This window comes from Chrysemys picta, chromosome 7 (assembly GCF_011386835.1).
Source record: "Chrysemys picta bellii isolate R12L10 chromosome 7, ASM1138683v2, whole genome shotgun sequence".
NCBI classification, from domain to species: Eukaryota; Metazoa; Chordata; order Testudines; family Emydidae; genus Chrysemys; species Chrysemys picta.
In genome coordinates, this window is record NC_088797.1 from 31503578 (window position 1) to 31521996 (window position 18419).

Genomic DNA, 18419 nt, shown 5'->3' on the forward strand with positions numbered 1-18419 from the left:
CGTAATAATAATTTGCATTTCAATGTTTTGCAGCCATTTTTTCCCACTTTCCCCCATTTTCCAGTGGAAAAATGAAAGCAAAAGGAAATAAAAGAGGAAATAAAAAAACAAAACCCTCCCAAAATGGAAAGAAAATGAAACTTTTGTTCTGTTGAAAAAAATTTAAAATATTGTGAAAAGTTTCCAGTGAAACGAAAGAGGGCTCTACTCCACCTATAATGTCACTGCTGGGTAATATGAGGAACTGACCATCATGGGTATTTATTTGGCACCCATCACCATAGTATTTAGGCACATCACAATGTTTAATATATTTATCCTCACAGCTAGAGCTGGCTGGCAACAAACATGAGAGTCTTTGAGACTTTGAAAAATTTTCCCATCCTGAATCTAGCCAAAGGTCAAAACCAGGAAAACTTTTGTGAATTGATAATCTGAAAAAATATTCCGGTTGGGTCAGTTGAAATGTTTCCTTTTGATAATTTTGAAATTTTTCTTTTTGATCTGGAGCTTGTTTATTTGTTACCCTTTTTTTTTTTTTACTGTAAATGATCAAAATTTTTGAAACAAAATTGTTGAAGCTTTTAATTTTGACAAAGGACAAATTCTGAAACTTTTTTTTTTTTTGAATCAAGAGATTGAATGCAGGTTCCACTGAGGCAATTCCACAACATGGTCCCTGCTGCCTCCGTCACTGCTTGTGCCCTGCACTGGCTTTGGGCACTGCCCCTACTGTAGAAGAACAGCACCGTGCTCCAGTGGGGCTGATCTCAGTTCTACAAGTGTAATGGGCGTGTTCTGTGCAGGTGTGTTTTCATATCTTCTGCTTCCCAGGTGGTTCGCGGAGACTGGATCTCAGAGAGGTTGAGAGCTCCCACCAACTCCAGCGGCCAATATAGGCACTCAAGACAAGCAGATGTAAATCAGTGTGGTTGCACTCATGTCATGGGGACTCTGCACATGTATACCAGTGGCGCAACTGGCTCTAGTGTTCCCGGAGCAATGGAATTCTCACCATGGTCTGACTTCCTTCTTGTACAATGGGATTCCCATACGTACAAGGTATCTTCTATCAATCTCTCTATCTATAGTCGTACATACATAACCACCTATCCAGCCATCTATGTATCCATCTCTAGAAATAAACAGCTATCATTAATAAACATATACTCATACACATAATATCTATTCATCTCCATCTATCTTTAATCCCCACACACACTCTCTATCCATCCATCCCCATACAAATGCTTCTATCCATCCAACTATCCATCCATCCATTCCTCCCTTCCTATACGTACACATTATTTTGTCTAGAATGAGGCCTCCTCTGAAACTAGAATTTTGGCACCACTGGATGATCCAGGATCTCATTCCCTCCCATTCCCCTGCTCTATTTCCAGGCCTTTCCCACCATGGAGGCCCCTTGCCATTACCAAGAATTCTCTTCTCTCCCCAGGTCTTGAGATCCAATATGCAGAAAGAAACAGCTTCTGCAAAGAACAGCTATACCTTCATCAACCTGGTGCGGACCCCTGTCGTACGCCGGATCTCCTTCTGCCTCTGCTCTGTATGGTTAGTCAGCTCTTGTGCTTGCATAAAGAGGAAGCTGAGACAATGATATGAAGCAGCCTGCAGCAAGTAAACCAGGCACGACTATTTGCTGAGGAATGGGGCAAAGAATGGATTTTCTGACCCGCAGGCAATTCTGAAAAATCAGTACAAAAAATCATTTTGGGTTGAACAGAAAACCATTTTTTTCTTAATTTTTGAGTAATCAAAAAGTTGAAAAAAAATCAATTGAAACATTTTGTTTTGATTTTAAATATTTTAAAATTTTTTAAAATAAAATTAAAGAAATCTTTGAGACAAACATTCATTTTGAACCAAAACTGAAAACATTTAGATTTTGTTTTGTTTTGTTTTGTGGGGCTTTTTTTTATCTGAAACAATTCAGCAAAAGGGACATGAATTCCCTAAACATTTTGATGTCATTGAGTCTGCATTTTGTGCTGAAAAACGTTTTAGATGAAAAATTTTGCTCAGCTCTACTAAGCCCCATTGACGCTCCACTTCATCCCATGGCATGTCAGTGACAGTCAATTTCACCTCGATTGAATATCCCACTAGATCACAATTCAGTATGTTGTAGCTAGACTTCGGTAAATCCCACCTGAGAGACAGCATGTAGAGAAAACCATCAGGAGGTGATTCTACCCAGAAGCAGGAATAGAACTCAGGAGTCCTGGCTCCTATAGTCACCTATTCCTAGTCCTAGGACACATTCCATGTGCAGAGCTGGGAAAAGAACCCAGGAATCCTTGGTGCCTAGTGTGTCCTGTTCCAGCTATTGGCCCCCATTCCTCTCTGAGAGTTAACAACAGAGCAAAGTCCCCTCTTGCTCTAACCACTAGGCCCCACTCTTCTTCCAAAGCTGGAAATAGAACCCAAGAGTCCTGGCTCCCAGCTGCTCCCCAGTCTAACTCACTAGACCCTAATCCCCTCCCACAGCTATGAACAGAACACAGTGCAGTCTACCAACTGGACTACACTGCCACCCAAAGCAGTGAAGAGAACACAGGGGTCCTGGCTCCAACCACTAAACACATTTCCAGGGCCTATTGCTGAAAGGGAACATGCTTGTAACAAATAAACTCAATGGTAAGGACTCTCTATGCATCAATACCTGTCTGCTTCATCCCAAGTTCTCCACCAGCTTTGCCTATTATGGGTTGGCCATGGACCTGCAGAATTTCGGTGTCAATATCTTCTTGATCCAGCTGGTCTTTGGAGCTGTTGATTTCCCAGCGAAGTTCATCTCAGTCCTCACAATCAGCTTCATCGGGCGCCGGTTCACACAGGCCTTGACCCTCATCCTGGCTGGACTCTCTATCCTAGCCAACATCTTTGTCCCACAAGGTGGTTACTTGGTGTCCTGGATTTTCAGGGTTCGATCCGGAAGTGTTCAAGCCTTTGTCCTACCAAAGGTCCAAAGCCTGGCTGATATGGTCAGCTGCAGGGGAGGGAGAAGAGCCAGGAGAGCTGATCTATAAGGGCGAATGGGGCTCAAGCCCACCGGTATGTCACAGCTGTATTCTGTGGCTGAGGTACTGCAGGGTACAGATCCACCTTCTACTGCCAGGGATTGAAGCAGCTGACACGTTTATGACACCAGTTGCCATGGCACTTCCCCATGAAGCAACCTTAGAGATGTTCGGCCTGATCCAGGCTGGCCTGTTCCAAGATGGTTGCGAAGTGGATATGCCGCTGTCTGGGAGGGGTGACAGACACAGTTTCACAAACAAAGCTGGGTAGATGGTGTTAACAGATTTGCCCATTTCTTTGGTGTATGCTCATTTATTCAGGTTACTTTTTTGGGGAAGGGGATTTTGTAATTTTATTAATGTACTGTTTGTGTAACTTGTGTTTTTATATGGAGCTCTACTTTTTTCTCCTGCAAGTCCCCCCCCAATGGAGCTACGCTGCCGGACCTAGGTTCTCTAGGGCTGGGTTTCTTCAACCCCCAAACCAGATGAACACACACACACACACACAAACTAACAGAGCAAGTCTGAGCGGACCAGGTCAATCAGCACTGTCAAGCTGACCCCTGATATGTCTCTGGACTCACTGGGCTGGATGAAGCAGCACTTTCAAGCTGCCTTTCCTTATGTGCCCCTGGGATCCATGGACTGGGTTAAGCAGCACTTTCAAGCTGTTACCCTTATGCGTCCCAGATTCAGCACGTCCCTATCCCCACTCTCACATCACAATTGTACTGGCAGTAACCTACTTGATGAGCAAACCCCACAGTATTTTGGGCACTGCAGGGATCTTTAGCTTAGGTAAAAGAAGTGTTGCTGTAGAGTGAATGGGGGAAGCTAAAAACACAGAAGAGTAAAGTTCAGCAAGAGAGAGAGAGAAGGAACCAACTTAACCATAAAAGTTATTTATTGAATAATAGTAATAACTACACAAGGAGAGCTAAACCAACATAACACATTATTAAAGATTAATACCTAAGGTAGAGAGAAAGAGGGGGGATCTCACCCATTCCATGAGGCTTGAACTGGTCGGGGTTCCCAGATGATGGTGGTAGCGGAGGGTCCTGAGTGCTGGAGACAGGCAGAGTCCCCAGCATGATCAGTTAGGAGAAGATGGAGTTCAGTTAGGAGAAGAGTGGAACTGATGCATAGTTTGGATCTAAGCATCAGAACCCTGACTAGAGGGTGAGTAGGGATTTTTGTAGAGAAAATACAATTGTTCAAGGGAGAACACTAGATTTGTTTATAGTTAAGCTGATGACTCAAGGGTTTTCTTTAGACTAGACAATAGGAGCTGATCACTCTTGGCTATGGGAGGTGTTTTTTTCCAGGGAGCTCACAATGCAACTAGGCTGCTTCAGTATTTGGATATCAATTAAGGATTCATTACTAGAATTGGTCTGATAATTGCTGAGCTGGGTGTGTGCAGGGGTAGGTTCATTAGCATCTGGAGCAGAGATTCCCATGATGCAGTGCTTCCCTGCTTTTTCTGGTCCCAGAATTCAGTGTGGTTCTCTATTCTCCATTCTGTATGTAAATTGAGATGTCTTCCTGTCCCATCTTTCATGCAGATGAGGCTAGGGGAGTTGTCTCTGCTCTCCATTCTGTATGCTAATGAAGATGTCTTAATTTTGCCACCCTTGTCAGGAGGGGTGTAGATGTGTCTCCCAACGCCCTTCACTGCTCTCTGCAAGTTTTTTCCCTCTGATGGGTTTTGGTTTGAGCAGAGGCTGGGGGGGATGAGGGTGTCTTTCATGAATCAGGTTGGATACTGCACCCTGGTTCCCCAAGAACACAGAGGTATCTGGTATCAATAAAAACAAGATACAACCGAATTTGCTCCAACCCCTCAGACAGAGACAAACACCTACAAGATCTTTATCAAGCATTCGTAAAACTACAATACTCACCTGGGGAAGTGAGGAAACAGATTGACAGAGCAAGACGGGTACCCAGAAATCACCTACTACAGGACAGGCCCAACAAGGACAATAACAGAACACCACTGGCCATCACATACAGCCCCCAGCTAAAACCTCTCCAGCGCATTATCCACGATCTACAACCTATCCTGGAAAATGATCCCTCACTCTCACAGACCTTGGGAGGCAGGCCAGTCCTCGCTTACAGACAACCCCCCAACCTGAAGCAAATACTCAACTACACACCACACCACAGAAACACCAACCCAGGAACCTATCCCTGTAGCAAACCTCGTTGCCTACTCTGTCCCCATATCTACTCTGGCAACAGCATCAGAGGACCCAACCACATCAGCCACACCATCAGGGGCTCATTCACCTGCACATCCACTAATGTCATATATGCCATCATGTGCCAGCAATGCCCCTCTGCCATGTACATTGGACAAACCGGACAGTCCCTCCGCAAAAGAATAAATGGACACAAATCGGACATCAGGAATGGTAACATACACAAGCCAGTAAGTGAACACTTCAATCTCCCTGGTCATTCTATTACAGATTTAAAAGTCACTATCATTGAACAAAAAAACTTCAGAAACAGACTTCAAAGAGAAACAGCAGAACTAAAATTCATTTGCAAATTCAACACCATTAATCTGGGCTTGAATAGGGACTGGGAGTGGCTGGCTCACTACAGAAGCAGCTTTTCCTCTCCTGGAATTGACACCTCCTCATCTATTACTGGGAGTGGACTACATCCACCCTGATTGAATTGGCACTGTCAACACTGGTTCTCCACTTGTGAAGTAACTCCCTGCTCTCCATGTGTCAGTATATAATGCCTGCATCTGTAACTTTCACTCTATGCATCCGAAGAAGTGAGGTTTTTACTCACGAAAGCTTATGCCCAAATAAATCTGTTAGTCTTTAAGGTGCCACCAGACTCCTTGTTGTTTTTGTAGATACAGACTAACACGGCTACCCCCTGATACTTGACGGCTACCCCCTGATACCTGGTATCAATAGTTATTAGTATGTGATCATTGGGCGAGGTGCTGCACAGACCCCAGAAGACATCAGGGCCCCATTGTGCCAAGCACTGCACAGACCTAACGGGAGAGACAGGCCCTGCCCCAAAGAGCTCACAATCTAAATAGACACAACACAGAAAGGACTATCACTCTTATTTCTAGATGGCAAACGGAGGCACAGATCCTCAGCTGGTGTCAATTAGCCCAGTTCCATTGATTTCTTGCCCCTTTTGGCTTTAAAGGAGCAGCTGGGGATTTGGCTCCATTGACTCCAATGGAGTTACAGCCAATTTGTACCAGCTGGGGATCTGGCCCCATTGGCACCAGTGGCTGGGGATACATCCCATTGACTCCTGACCCTTCTTGAGCATTTCAGCCTTTTTCCACATGCTTACCCCTCCTCCATTGTGTGCTTCTCCCAAGATCTGAAGACCCTGCGCACCGTTCTGGCTGTCATTGGAAAAGGCTGTCTTGCTGCCTCTTTTAACTGTGTCTACCTCTACACGAGTGAGCTGTACCCCACAGTGATTAGATATGTAGAAAAAACTCAGAGGGGGCAGCTCAAACTTCTCATGCAGCCCTGTGGAACAGCAAAAGACCAGAGCCAAGTGACTAGGGATTAGAGTTGGTTGGGAATTTTTCATCAACTTTTATTTTTCTGATGAAAAAAAGCTATTTCATCAAAGCCAAAGCTTTTCACTGGAAAGGGTTGGTTAGAAAAAATGGGGGCGGGGTGTTGGAAATTACATTTCCAAAACGAAATTTCAATTTTTTTCTGGTTGGAAACAACTTTGTGTTTTGGAATGTGTATTAAAAAACAACAACCCTTTTTTGCACAAATTCATAATGGTCGAAATTGAAATGAAATGATGTGATGGACCAAACCAAGATTTTTTTATACTGTTGAATTCACAATTTTTTTTTAAATTTCAGTGGTTCGTCCTGATTCAGAATGGGAAAAATGTTTGAAATCTCAAAATGTATCATGAGACAGGAAAACAATTTCCTGACCAGCTCTACTAGTGATTTTGGGCACCTCAGGGGATTCCCACATTAGGACATCGCAACTGGGCCTGATTCTCTGCAATTGCTGGGGATGTGCCATCTGAAAAGTGAGGGCCCTCTGAGGCGTCTCAGTCTAGCCACCCAAAATTGCCCTTCTAGGAACTAGAAATTGCCACATCAGATCAAACATCTAGCTAGATCAGTCCCAGCTGCAAGAAACCCTGCACTTCTGGGGTAACCTGTCCCCAGGAAAGATCCCATTTGTTAAGTTAGCACCTAGAGACCACACCAGAGCCCCATGGTGCCAACTGCTGCACAGACCCTGACTGAGATCAGGTCCCCATTGTACCAGGCACTCCACAGATCCCGAGTGAGATCAGGGCCCCAATTGTATAAGGCACTGCACAGACCCAAATTGAGACCAGGTGCTGCCCAGATACATAGTGACAGCAGTCTCTGCTCTTCACAATCATAATAGACAAGACAGACTGGGGGTGTGAGGAGAAAAAGATGAATGGAGAGAGGAAGTGACTTGCCCAAGGTTATGCATTGGGTCAGTGGCAGAGCAAGGAAAAGAATCCAGGTGTCCTGATTCCCTAGTCACTCTACTAGTCCACAGGGCCTGGTTGAGAGGTACTGCTTGGCTTATTGCCTGTGAGCTCCTTAGCCCAGATTTTTCTCATCACTGTGGCTTATGCTAATAGCTCTGTTTGTTATGATTTCAAACTCACAGGCAGACCGGCTTGGGTTTGAGCAACACCATGGCATGCCTGGGCAGCATCATTACCCCATTGGTAAAGATGTTGGAGGAATACATTCCCTTCCTGCCACTGATCATTTATGGAGCTGCCCCAATCATCTCCGGCATTGCAGCGACCTTCCTGCCCGAGACGCTCAACGTGCCATTGCTTGAGACCATAGAGGAGGTGGAGACACGGTTAGTATAATCTATTGGAAGACAAGAACAGTAGCCATAACATACCTTGTGGGGGCTTTGTGATATAGACTTGGGTCCACTGAGAGAGAGAGAAAGAGAGAGCACACAAACAAGAAATGATATGCATGATTAGATAGATAGATAAGAATGGCCATACTGGGTCAGACCAAAGGCCCATCAAGCCCAGTATCCTGTCCTCTGACAATGGCCAATGGCAGGTGCCCCAAAGGAAATTAATAGACAGGTTATCAAGTGATCCATGCCCTGTCACCCAATCCCAGCTTCTGACAAACAGAGGCTAGGGACACCATTCCTGCCCATCCAGGATAATAGCCATTGATGGAGCTATCTTCCATGAATCTATCTAGCTCCCTTTTAAACCCTGTTATAGTATTGGCCTTCACAACACCCTCTGGCAAGGAGTTCCAGAGGTTGACATTGCATTGTGTGAAAAAATACTTCCTTGTGTTTGTTTTAAACCTGCTACCTATTCATTTCATTTGGTGGCCACTTGTTCTTGTATTATGAGAAGGAGTAAATAACAATTCCTTATTTATTTTCTCTATACCAATCATGATTTTATAGACCTCTATCATATCACCCCTTAGTCGCCTCTTTTCCAAACTGAAAAGTCCCAGTCTTATTAATCTCTCCTCATACAGAAGCTGTTCTATACCCCTAATCATTTTTTGTTGCCCTTTTCTGAACCTTTTCCTATTCCAATATATATTTTTGAGATGGGGTGACCACATCTGGATGCCGTATTCAAGGTGTGGGCGTACCATGGATTTATATGGAGGCAATATGATATTTTCTGTCTTATCTATCCCTTTCTTGATGATTCCCAACATTCTGTTCGCTTTTTTGAATGCCACTGCACATTGAGTGGATGATTTCAGAGAACTATCCACAATGATCACTTTCTTGAGTGGTACCAACTAATTTAGACCCCATCTTTGTATATGTACAGTTAGGATTATGTTTTACAATGTGCATTACTTTGCATTTATCAACATTAAATTTCATTTTCCATTTTGTTGCCCAGTCACCGAGTTTTGTGAGATCCTTTTGTAGCTCTTTGCAGTCTGCCTGGGACTTAACTATCTTGAGTAGTTTTGTATCACCTGCAAATTTTGCCTCCCCCGCACAGTTTACCCCTTTTTCCAGATTGTTTATGAATATGTTAAATAGGACAGACCCCTGGGGAACCCCACTATTTACCTCTCTCCATTCTGAAAACTGACCATTTATTCCTACCCTCTTTTAACCAGTTACCAATCCATGAGACAACCTTCTCTCTTATCCCATAACATCTTATTTTGCTTAAGAGCCTGTGGTGAGGGATTTTGTCAAAGGCTTTCTGAATATCTAAATACACTATATCCACTGGATCTCCTTTGTCCGCATGCTTGTTGACCCCCTCAAAGAATTCTAGTAGATTGGTGAGGCATGATTTCCCTTTACAAAAACCATGTTGACTCTTTCCCAACAAATTATGTTCATCTATGCATGTGACAATTTTATTGTTTACGATAGTTTCAGCCAATTTGCCCGGTACTGAAGTGAGGCTTATTAGCCTGTAGTTGCCAGGGTCACCTCTGGAGACCTTTTTAAAAATTGGCATCACATTAGCTATCCTCCAGTTATTTGGATGGATGGATAGATAGATAGATAGATAATCTGATGGCATTGACTCCAGTGTAGCTATGGCTGATTTACACCAGGTGAGATCTGGCCCCATTAGCTCCAAGCATGTTTTAAGCCAAGTACATCTCTTGATGCTTGTATAAATGTTAATATTTACTGATATTCTTTTTCATTGAGACCCAGGCATCTGAGAGATGAACAACAACAAATGAAGATCCTTCTGAAACCCACCATGCCAGACCCAGCCAAGGAAGCCAGTTAAGGAAAGAAAAAACAAGCAACTGTTGTAGGGGCTATGGGTACAATTTTCAAAAGTGCCTAAGTGCCTTAGGAGCCTATGTTCCATTTTCACCAGTGACTTAGCCACTCTCATGAGAGTTAAGTGCCTCATCTACCTGAGCACTTCTGAAAATCCCACTGGGCACTTATCTGAATCTCTTGGCACCTAAATACCTTGGAAAATGTGGCTCCCAATCACTTTTGAAAGTGGGGGCTTAGGCACTTTTGAAGACTCCACCCTATCTCTTTTACTGTTTTAATCATGCCAGAAGTACTATGCAGGCATCAGTGACACCTCCATAGGGGTTGAATTTGGCACTTACTGCAGGGAATCAACCTCTTCAAACAGCATGTTGACCTCCAAATCACAGCAGGAATTTATACCACGGGACCTGCTGCTGTGCAAGGTGGGGGACACGAATCAATTACTCTATATAGCTCCTGCAGGTTGTTCAAAACCCGGTGTTGCACTCTGCTGGGATCCAACATATGGGACCCAAGAGCTCAGCAAATACTTCCAGGCCAGATCCTCAGCACGTGTTAATCCATGCAGTTGAGGATTGGCCCAGTACTGCAGAACAGTCACGTGGTGGCAATTCTTAAGGGAATTCTGTAAGAATATGTACAGAAATGGTGTCAGAATATAGAAACTGCTGGACTGATCACAGCCAAGGTCCATGTAGTCTCTCTGACAGTGGTCAGCAATAGTGTTATACCAATAAAAACTAGCAGGATCTTATTAAAGGGGACAAGATAAAGATGCCACATTTATTATAACAATTTGATTTATGATCAATAACTAGTATTTTAATTCTTATACACACACATTATACCTAATACCTACACACACACACACACACACACACATATTTACACACACACACATTTATCAGATGTTCTGCAGCTGCTGCATAGTTACCAGTCCTGCTTGAGTCTGTGGCTTGAGTTTGCAGCTTGGGTTCGTAGCTTGTGGCGGCTAACTGGCCAGGAAAGCCGGGCACAAGGACGAGCTGGGTCTCTGTTGGGCATGCACCGATGCCCTTCCATGTTGGCAGCAGAATGTTACCCTTCTGTAAAGTTTTTCATTTCACACATTCTTTTTGTAGGCTTTAGTTTGAATTTAGAGTCTACAGGTCTTGCTGTGTCACGCTTGGTGATTGATCACCTGTCAATTGCAGACATGACTTTTAGCCTCAGACCGGGCTTTGATCTTTCTTCTATTGTACCTTTGTTTTTAGGGTGGATTTTTTTTACTTTTTAGGGCTCTTGTCTGCATTTTTAGCCGTTGGTGTTTGAACTCTATTTAATTAGGACAGGCTGGGGCTGGAGGTTGATTTTATTATTTATACATACCTTATTTACACATTTAAACTAAACTAATAAGATTACAGCAGGGTTTGCAAAAATGAAGGTTGCAGCAAGCCCTTACAAAATGGAGTAAGCGTTTTAAAAATGGGGTTTGAATTACAATATGGCAAACAGTGAACAGAAGTTACAATATAGACAAGTATAATGGATGGCAAACAGTGAACAGAAGTTACACTGTAGGCAAGTGTAATAAATGGTGAACAGAAGTTACAATACTGAAACAGTGCAAGTCTCAGTGATTTAAGCAGGAATTGGATTGATAGTGAAACTTACAAAGGCAGCTGACTGAACAACTATGGCTCTTAACAAGCATCTTAACTGTTAATTAGCCAGTTAGTGGGAAAACCGGTTTTATGAATGAATATTATTTTATTCATAAAACTTTACTTATGAAGTTACATTAATAAAGTAAACAATTAAAAACAATTTCATTTATCAGTCCTACATTGTCCCCCTTTTGACCCTTCAATCCAGGGGTATTGAATGGGTCACACTTTATGTAATTGTTTTAAGGCAGAACCAACATAACAGTTAGGATTACTAACAGGACAATGATGGGATGAAAAATTATATTTAGAACTGCTGACCAGGTGGGCTGCTCCTACAACACTTTGCCCCTTTATTATGATTATTACAGCAGTTGTTGTTATTGTAGGGAACAGGTGATCTGTTGCAAACAAACCAAACAATTATAAAACCATTACCATTACAATAATTGGGTACATTGACAAACAAGATGAGGCCCAAGTTTGATGCTGCGTAAAAGTTACTGAGGTTAGGACCTTCTTAAGCACACACAACAAATAAGATTTTGTAGGAGTACCACAGTTGTTATGCAAGGTTAAGCTGATTTGGACTTAAACTAACATTTAGTTGCAAAAATGTTGCAGAATTTTTTATTTTTAACAGTTGTTTTTAAGAGGTTTCTGGGGACCTGAAAGATGGGACCCTACAATTATGGGCCAAGGTCTTACAGGTTTTGGGGGCCCAAGAACTACCCTTCAGGGCTTGGGGAAGTAGAACCAGAGTGCATAGAGGAAAGTGTGGAATTAACAATACAAGCAAATGTAACTAACAATACAAATGTATTAATAACAAAAATTAACAACAAAATGACTATTAGAGAACCTAACAAAAAATAAACCTGATGCACTGGGGACCAAAGTTTTTTGGACACAAGTGGTGATTGATAAATTGGATGGACATGGGGGAAGTAGAGAGAGGAAAAGACATTTGCCTGTTTAGTGTAGTATTTCCTCTTTTTCTGGACCCAATGCTAGCACAGGACACCACTAGAGACAGACACAGAACATGCAACACAGAACACTGAACACAGACTTTGTCATGACACTATAACCATGGTATTTTATAACTTTTCAGCTGGTACAGCTCTTCTGATGTTCTGGTTCAGAGCCTGAAAGATAGAAGCTTGGAAACAAATTAGCACAGTGCTTCCACCATGGCAGAACCTGCTTAGTCTTTGCTAGGGTTACCATATTTAGTGCCTCCGAAAGGAGGACACTAAAGGGGCACCAGCCCCGCCCCCAGCCCCGCCCCAACTCTGCCCCCTCCCCAAAGTCTCCGCCCCCTCCCCTGCTTCCCGCGAACATTTGAGTCGCGGGAAGCCTGAAGCAGGTAAGGGGGTGTGTGGGGGGAGGAGGCGAGGCCCACCCCCGGCCCCGCAGGTCCCCAGCCCGTCCCCCGAGCCCCCGGCCCGGCCTGGCACCCGAGCCCCCGGCCCAGCCCGGCCCAGCACCGCCGGCCGAGCCCCCGACCCGGCACCCGAGCCCCCGGCCCGGCACCCGAGCCCCCGACCGGGCCCACCGGGCCCCCCGAGCCCCCGGCCCGGCCCCGCTCCTCCGGGCCCCCCGAGCCCCCGGCCCGGCCCGGCCCCGCTCCGCCGGGCCCGCCGAGCTCCCGGCCCGGCCCGGCACCGCTCCGCCGGGCCCGCTGAGCCCCCGGCCCGGCCCGGCCCCGCTCCGCCGGCCCGGCACCGCATGTCCGATTTTCCCGGACATGTCCGGCTTTTGGGGATTTCCCCCCGGACGGGGATTTGGAGCCCAAAAAGCCGGACATGTCCGGGAAAATCCGGACGTATGGTAACCCTAGTCTTTGCCACAATGTGTTTGGTACTTGGGGCTGCACAAATGCTAATTAAGTGGTGCATCTTTTGTGAGTGTAAATCCTCCCTTTCTCTCAGTAAAAGGGCGTTAAGACTCCATCTAGAAAAAAAAAATTCTGTTTTAAAATTTTCAGCCATTTTGCCATAGCCTGGAGTGTGGGGTTCCATGCGGAGCAGATAAAGCACACGACCACTGTGGTTGCAGGCTGAATCCAAATTCTGTTTATTGCAAGCTTTCTTTTATAGTTTTCCTCTACATTACATAACACAATTAGGCTATAATAACACATCCACGGATTGGACAAGAAGGAGAATCATGTGTTTATCACATGTATAGCCCCACACCGATTGGTTCAACAGTTCCTTACATAAGGCCATGATTTGTTTACCTCATCTTATATAATCCTAGACCACCAGGGGGTCTTACATAAGGCCATGATCATCTTATATAATCCTAGACCACCAGGGGGCCTTACATAAGGCCATGATTTGTTTACCTGGCAAGTGTCCCATCGTGACCCTTACCTCCTCATGGAACTTTTCATTAGGTTGGTGTAGGGATGATACATCCCCACACCTCCCCCCTTTTTCTTAAATAAGGCCTATAGGAGGGTCCAACTAACATTAGGACAATTACTAGCCACCTGACTACTTTTTTTGAACCTATAAAACTGACGACAGGTGACATTTAACAACTGAGAAATATATGGAGAACTATTAAAAAACATAACATTACATAAATACCCACGAAAACCATTGGGGATCTGATGGGGTGGCCATGAACAAGCAAAAAGGGCTTTTTGGCCAGTTTGGTTTGCCCAGGTGACCCAAACATTTTGTCGTGGGTTAACAAAAGGTACAGAGTTTGGACATACAAAGACCCCTGCTCCTATAATAAGGAGTCCGAACAAAGAGAAGTACAGCATTATCAGGTGTCTAGGTTGTAGCAAACAACAAGTGCAAGTCCGGTGCCGCGGGGTCGTCGTCCGGCTCCTGCGTGGCGGCGTCGGGCTCTTTAGCAATTCGTGTCTTGAGCCACGGCCGGACCCACTTTGCTGGAACCCACCGGGGACCCGCATCGGTGGAAACACATGCATATCCCCGTCCCCAGGTTAGTAAATCCACAGGGCCCGCAATGTGTGGGACTGCGGGGGATGGCTCTCACCGGCCAAATGGGACAACTGATTCAGCATGTCCTGTAGCTGAAGGCCCTGTTTGTACATTTCCGCCCGAAATTCTTGTAACTTATCCCCTTCTGGGCTCGAGACCTCCATTTTATCCGCGGGGTTGTTTGGTAACGGGACGATAGTAGGATCAGCTTCGGGTGCACTGGGGATGAGTGGTATGATAGTGTCCTCACCCCCAAAGAACTCACGGGCTCCCACTGGCAACACATAAGGCGGCTTCTCTTTTGGCCGAAAGAGGTCATTAATGGCTGACTGGACCTCGGCTTCTGCCGCAAGCGTCTCTATTAGTTTTTTAGATTTGCACCATATTTGGCTCAATGACACGGCCTCCTTGTTGCCGTGAGAGACCGACTCCCAGAGGTCAGAGCCTAGACTTTCCCAGACTGCCTTATCAAAGACAGTATCAGGAGTAACAAAAAACCCGTGTCTCTGCCCCCATTTCAACAAAAGGGACAACGCGTTAGAGGGAAGCTTTTCTCCCTGCTTTTCAGCGATGCGTAATAAAAAATTATGCACCGTCTCCTCCTCTGCAGACAAAGCAGAGCCCATTTTATTAAATGCAGCTGCTCACCTGTGAGCTCACGAACGTCTCTCTCGGACGACCAGGAGCCGGTATCCTCCGGTACCTCCTGCCGCGGCTGCCACCTCCGCCTTTTTTCACCGAACGCTTCAGTCGGCTGTGAGCTCACGAACGTCTCTCTCGGACGACCAGGAGCCGGTATCCTCCGGTACCTCCTGCCGCGGCTGCCACCTCCGCCTTTTCTCACCGAACGCTTCAGTCGGCTGTGAGCTCACGAACGTCTCTCTCGGACGACCAGGAGCCGGTATCCTCCGGTACCTCCTGCTGCGGCTGCCACCTCCGCCTTTTCTCACCGAACGCTTCAGTTGGCTGTGAGCTCACGAACGTCTCTCTCGGACGACCAGGAGCCGGTATCCTCCGGTACCTCCTGCCGCGGCTGCCACCTCTGCCTTTTCTCAAACCATGTTCAGTTTTTGGTCGTGCTCCAGTTGACACTGAGCTTGGCAAACCATCTAAATCTTGGTAGCCTGCCCTCTTATTCCCACAGATTCCCTTTCTCTGATGATCTCTGTGAAGAAGGCCTGTCTCCACCTTAACAGGGCATGGCTGTTTGCGCTTTTTGGTAGAAGGAGTGCTGGAAGGAGAAGAGCCAGCACTGAGAGCCTCTTCAATATCTAAATTCAATTGTTCCAGTTTCTTCATGAGAGATGACATAGAGTCTGACCACTCAGATCCTTTTTCTGGTTGGATCTGCTTTCTCTTTGCTCAGCTTTTGAGACAACATCTGTTGGGTCTACTGTCTGAGAACATTGATCCCTGCTAGCTCACTTTGGGCAAAGTCCTGGCTGCCTTGATGTCCAAGCCGAATCACGTCGGGGTCACCATTTGTCGGGTTCCATGCGGAGCGGATAAAGCACACGACCACTGTGGTTGCAGGCTGAATCCAAATTCTGTTTATTGCAAGCTTTCTTTTATAGTTTTCCTCTACATTACATAACACAATTAGGCTATAATAACACATCCACGGATTGGACAAGAAGGAGAATCATGTGTTTATCACATGTATAGCCCCACACCGATTGGTTCAACAGTTCCTTACATAAGGCCATGATTTGTTTACCTCATCTTATATAATCCTAGACCACCAGGGGGTCTTACATAAGGCCATGATCATCTTATATAATCCTAGACCACCAGGGGGCCTTACATAAGGCCATGATTTGTTTACCTGGCAAGTGTCCCATCGTGACCCTTACCTCCTCATGGAACTTTTCATTAGGTTGGTGTAGGGATGATACATCCCCACACTGGAGATCTGAGGCAGAAGCAGGCACTGTTGTTAACTGTTCTAATGGCATTTTGGCCCTGGGAGGAAGAATTTACCCAAATATCCCAAATATTCCCCTTCCCAATCTTCAGAGGGGTCCCAAAGGTCTGTGGGGTCTCAAATGTTTCTTTTTCTGATGTTACTGCTGCTGTAAGATTTGAGAGTGCTGTTTTAACTCTTTGTACCCAACCTGTTTTTCAGTTTCTCTATTTGTTGGTTGCCTGGGCCCAATCCTGCTTTTTTCAATAAACAGTTTCTTTCCATGGGCACAAGCCTTGTTCCACTACCAATTTAGCAAGGAGGGTGGGCTTTCCAACTAGCCTCCACCCTTCCTGATCCCATTCCTTAAACATTTTCTTTAAAATTGTGAAATTACCACAATATTACTTACAAAAAAAACAAAACAAACAAACATAAACCACACTACACTGTCCAAACTCCTATATCCTTCAGAGTTTGGTTTAACAGAACAAGATCTGTATTTTATGTTTTTAACCCACTCTGGGCCAGAGGGAGAGATGCTAAGCTTCCCTCTGTATTGCTCGGCCTTCTACCACCGAGGGTTCATACACCAAAAATAAAAACCCCTCCCAGGGGCAGAGCGAGAAACCCTAAGTTCTCCCCTTATGCTCAGTCATGCTACGACTGAGGGTGTATGCACCTTTTCTTGAACATTTTTAAAAGCTTGTTTAAACTTTCCTGTTGCTCCTGATATCGTTCAGCGAGTGACACAGCCTAGATTCTGAAATCGTAGCTTATATTTGTTATTTTCCTGCTACCTATCCGGAGGCCAGCAGGTTTGGTTAACCAGATTGTATTATGCTAAGTTTACTTGGTGGTGTGCACACCAATGTTTACAATAACTGAGGCATTTTACCAATATTCCCCCTTTCGCAATTCTCCACCAAAATGTTATACCAATAAAAACTAGCAGGATCTTATTAAAGGGGACAAGATAAAGATGCCACATTTATTATGATAACAATTTGATTTATGACCAATAAGTAATATTTTAATTCTTATACACACACATTATACCTAATACCTACACACACACACACACACATTTACACACACACACATTCATCAGATGTTCTGCAGCTGCTGCATAGTTACCAGTCCTGCTTGAGTCTGTGGCTTGCGTTTGCAGCTTGGGTTTGTAGCTTGTGGCGGCTAACTGGCCAGGAAAGCCGGGCACAAGGACGAGCTGGGTCTCTGTTGGGCATGCACCGATTCCCTTCCATGTTGGCAGCAGAATGTTACCCTTCTGTAAAGTTTTTCATTTCACCCATTCTTTTTGTAGGCTTTAGTTTGAATTTAGAGTCTACAGGTCTTGCTGTGTCACGCTTGGTGATTGATCACCTGTCAATTGCAGACATGACTTTTAGCCTCAGACCCGGCTTTGATCTTTCTTCTATTGTACCTTTGTTTTTTAGGGTGGATTCTTTTTACTTTGTTAGGGCTCTTGTCTGCATTTTCAGCCATTGGTGTTTGAACTCTATTTAATTAGGACAGGCTGGGGCTGGAGGTTGATTTTATTATTTATACATACCTTATTTACACATTTAAACTAAACTAATAAGATTACAGCAGGGTTTGCAAAAATGAAGGTTGCAGCAAGCCCTTACAAAATGGAGTAAGCGTTTTAAAATGGGGTTTGAATTACAATATGGCAAACAGTGAACAGAAGTTACAATATAGACAAGTATAATGGATGGCAAACAGTGAACAGAAGTTACACTGTAGGCAAGTGTAATAAATGGTGAACAGAAATTACAATACTGAAACAGTGCAAGTCTCAGTGATTTAAGCAGGAATTGGATTGATAGTGAAACTTACAAAGGCAGCTGACTGAACAACTATGGCTCTTAACAAGCATCTTAACTGTTAATTAGCCAGTTATTGGGGTAACTGGCTTTATGAATGAATATTATTTTATTCATAAAACTTTACTTATGAAGTTACATTAATAAAGTAAACAATTAAAAACAATTTCATTTATCAGTCCTACAATAGATGCCTTAGAG